A 4,560-nucleotide genomic window follows, 5' to 3' on the forward strand; every position below is an offset into this window, starting at 1 on the left:
TAGTTTTACGCCGATTTGGTGCAGCATGTGATAGGTTGCTCCCAGTAAGTGCTTTCCAAGGGGAACAGAGGCCCCTATCGATAGTGCCTCGGCCAGAGCCTGTGTATTGGTGGATGGACCGGCTGCTCTCCCACAGAAAAAATGTTTCTCTAGCCACATCATTAGGAAGGCTGTGTGCTCTCTGTTCTCGACTGTTCTGGCCCTTCTGTTGCATCTGATGAATCCCTTCCATCCGCCGATTCCCTTTGTGTGTAGCCGATGAGATGTCTTGGTCAAAAGGCGAAAAGGGGTATCTGGAGAGGAGATGTCAAGGCCGGTCAACATCACCACATCGGCCAAGCTGGAAGTCATAGGTCCGTGTCCGAAGAGGAATGCATTTAGAGCGTCGGACCACAAATAGGAGGTTGCTATCACTAATGGCTCATTTCTTTCCATTTGGGATAAAGATAGATCGAGATCGAATTGTTATAATTCAGGCAAATAACATATTGAGCAAAAGGCAGAAAGAGAGCAGAGAAGGATCAAACCTGATAGTAGTCCTGAAGGTTCTACCCGGAATTGGAGAAAACAAAGATGTTTGGTTCTCTTCATGTATATAATAAATATGAATGAAGAGACCTTTGATCACCGAATTCTCGTAACGGTCAGCGTATTCTCTTACTTGTTTTTCTATTTGTTAGTTTCAGGAAACTAGTACATATTTATAATAATAATAATAATAATATATATTATTATTATTTGGTATTTACCAATTTTAGACTAAGCATAAATTCATTTTGAAAGAAAAGGCAAATCCCCTGAAATAAAGGATTTTTACTACGTTACCCTAAAAAAGTACTCCTCCATTGGCATTAACACATCATAGTGAAGCTTCCTTCACTGAACAGATCTTCAGCAAGAAGTGACTAGTTGTCATTCCAAACTCCTAACGATTTCTCACTAGAAAAAACAACTGTCTTTATTGTTGTGTGCATATTAGTCACTGATTATAGCTTTGAATAGGACAAACTACTTTAGTAACTCTTGACTATTGCTTGAAACAAGCGTTGAAGCAATGGAAAGAAGCGAACGGTTAAGCTAATGCAGCAAGAAAAGGGATGCAGCAAGTGTCCAAAAATCGTTCCTCGTGAGCCACTTATTTCTCCGAAATCAGAGATCATAGTGATTTTCCTCCTTTTTCCCAAATAGTCGATGGTCTTACACCATTGCGATACTTCGGATAAACTGGAGTACATATATGAGAAAAACAAAGGAAAGATGATTATCTTATAGGAAGACTTCTTTCAATGAATACTCCAAAGCATATTCTCTTGATTTCTTCACTGGCACCCTTATCCAACCTGCTGCCCCCTGTTACTCGAATGTGAATTTCAAACGAAAAGGCACTATTCTAATAAAAAGCTGGAGAAGAAAGAGCAGAATGATAAGATCAAGCAGGAGCTGAATAGTGCCTTTTCGTTTGAAATTCACATTCGTTTATGTTATCTTCATTTGGGCGGCTTTCACTCAATCCGTGGCTGTAGTGATAAGGCAGGGGTACAAAAAGAAGATATAGAATTGTAGCTAACGGGGTTCGCTCACCCTCGCCTGTCACTATAGCGTGTCAAGTTTCTCTCTTTCCAATCGGGATTTTTTAGTGCAGAGTCCTGTATTTTAATAAACAGTCGCTACCCCCTGGTATGTGCCGCTTTCCTAATCAAAAGATAGGAGAGCACCCCTTTTGAAAAATCCCGATTTACGAAATCGTAATTGGATTGTTACCCCAATAGCGGGTAGTTGGATGACAAAAGAAAATCAATATTTTTCATTAACGAAATTATTAAGAGTTAAGGAATCTTTAGGAATACAGCATATTGGGAAAATGGACCCATCTAAATCTGCAGAAATGTGTCAAATATTAAATGGTCTTCAAAAGCAAGGATTTAAGATAAATAAGAAGGTCTTGGAATTCATTAAGAATAATCGTACCACTTTAGAAAGAGAGGGTCTTCTTATGCCTTCCATACTTGGACGCGTGAATCTGGCTGAAGCCATCGATCTGGTGCGCAATTTATTTTTCAAGAATACTCCTATCCAGGAAATTACTTACTCTAAAGCAATGTGGTGCCAGACCTCTGAAATGTAATTGCTGGACCAGCTATTTCATCTTCAATTTCTGGTCATCTAGCCTATTTCGTAGTTGCAGGTGGGAACGTTTAATACTCCTTTGATCCGTTTCGAGCAACCTCATCGCTTGTTATAGAGCTCTAACTTCACCGGTGAGATTCCTAGGCAGGCGCGGCCAGCTACTATTCATGTAACGTTCCACTAGCCTCTACTAAACATTCTATCCTACTAAATTGGCCACTGTTGGCAGAGAGCGAGGTTGTCCGACAAAACTAGATCTTACTTACTAATAAGTTAATTAAGGCTAATCCGTCCGCACAACTGGTAAAGCTTTCCCTGTCTCTTCGGGAATACAAGACAAATCAAAGAAAAAGTAAATGCAAAACGCCAATATTGTGTTGAGATGTTAATCTAAATAACACATATTCCTTTGCACCTGCTACATTTGAGAGACCCCTATCCAAGAATAGAGGAGATATCTCTGCTAATGTATGGCTTATACGTATTGCTGGAGCAGTACGCTTATAATATAAAGTCCAAGTACGTCAAAGTAACGCTTGGGTATAATATGCAATTACCTAGTGGGATAGCGCTCAATATGCGGGATTTCCGTTGGATCAGATCTTTCGCTTTGACGAATTTGGACCTAGCGAAATGGACTCTAAGCCTTCGCGCAAACAAGCAAAGTAGAAGCAAGACGAGGAAGCGGAGCCTCCTAAAGAAATAGATTTTGATCTGCAAATAAACAAACAGTTATCGCCATCGCCAAGCATTTCTTTGAATTCAATTTTCATACTAAGTCTTTTTTTTTGTGTGGAATCCGCAGCTGCTGCGACAGGGGGGGATATTGTAATGGCTCATCCGCCCGGGAGTTCGGGATACACCACAAATACACTGGTGGATGCACTGATGGACACGACGAGTGATCTCTTCCAATCGATGTTTGTGAGAAAGCGATGATCGGAGTTCATTTCATGGTAGGTTGGTGGACAAAGCTTGTGTTTTCACCCCTAGAGCTTTGCTCATGAATGCTATGGCTCTTTCCCCTTTGCTTGCCCTCATTCTAGCTAGCCCCAAAAAAGGACAGGACCCACAGGGCAATAAAATAAATAGTAGATCATGTCCTAACCAACCAACATAACATAAAGAAAGAAGAAAGTGGTCGAGAAGTGATCCACTTTAGTCGACTTTCCCCTTCCCGTAAAGTGGATCTGCCTTCCCCCGCTCAATAACACAGCTATTATCGTATCGCAAGCAGCAAGCGCTAAAAGAGAAGTGCCCAGCACTAACGCTATAAGAAGACCTTATCACGGGGATGACTCTACTTCTTAGCTGCTCTTAAAGTTAGCACCCCCGCGTAAACCCCCTTGAGGTGATGTCTGGTAGTTTAATGTCAAGAGTAGTATACCAACCTATTTGAAAAACAATACAAGCCTTTCGAGACAGTAACCAGGTCAGCACTTTCTCAAAAACAAAGAAGACTACAAATAGAGCTATTCAATCGACCCGGCGATCAAATTCTTGGTGCGAATCATCAACTTTATAATGTTTTAATAACGGCTCACGCTTTTTTAATGATCTTTTTTATGGTTATGCCAGCGATGATAGGTGGATTTGGGAATTGGTTTGTTCCGATTCTGATAGGTGCACCTGACATGGCATTTCCACGATTAAATAATATAGGTTTGCCCTTGGCGGCTCAATTTTCCCTGAATCAATAAGGTCTTGGATGTCATGTTTAAGCCTTAAACACTTTTGGTAGGTACAGCCCACTTTTCCTTTGATGAAATGCGAACACAAACTTCAGGCATCCAAGAAAGAAGTAAAGATCGAAATCGAAAAAATACACTACACCATTAAGGCCTCCTTTAGAGGAAAAAAGCCTCTTCCCAACCAAAATTTTAACAAAAAAAATTAAAAAAAAAGGTTTCTTTACTGCTTTATCTCCTGTCGTAAGAAAGCGCTCTTAGTTCAGTTCGGTAGAACGTGGGTCTCCAAAACCCAATGTCGTAGGTTCAAATCCTACAGAGCGTGATTCTGTTCTTGTTATGTCAAATCAAAAAAAAAGAACTTAACAAAGTGGCCAAATGTGGAACAAGCTAGACTAGTAGAGGTTATGAATGCTTCGCAGGAAATCCATGCTTCCTAAGTCAGTAGGATACCGTCAAAATCCATGCTTCCTAAGTCAGTAGGATATTTTAAGATTCATCAGCAAATAGGTGAGCCGATAAAAGGAATTACTTTTTCTAGGCGGATTTATTCTAATTGAAAGTTTGGAGCTGTCGGCAGGGCGCTGCATTCAATCTAACTGATGGCTCAAGATAAGTTGGAGACGTACTTTAGATAGATAATTTATGTATTTTGCTATTTCGAATACCTAAACTCAAGCAGTGCTAATTTGCTAATCCAAGCCTTATCAATAATACCAACACGCCGTCTGATCCGAGATTAGCA

The 4,560-nt window shown here is 40.4% G+C and overlaps 1 non-coding gene across 1 annotated transcript; it reads left to right on the plus strand.

The window, feature by feature from the left end:
- The first annotated feature begins 4,066 nt into the window (after positions 1-4,066).
- TRNAW-CCA lies at positions 4,067-4,140 on the plus strand. The gene has a single exon. It is a non-coding gene; the product is annotated as a tRNA-Trp (tRNA).
- Positions 4,141-4,560: the final 420 nt, after the last annotated feature.

Source organism: Setaria italica, chromosome III, assembly GCF_000263155.2.
Source record: "Setaria italica strain Yugu1 chromosome III, Setaria_italica_v2.0, whole genome shotgun sequence".
Lineage (NCBI taxonomy): Eukaryota > Viridiplantae > Streptophyta > Magnoliopsida > Poales > Poaceae > Setaria > Setaria italica.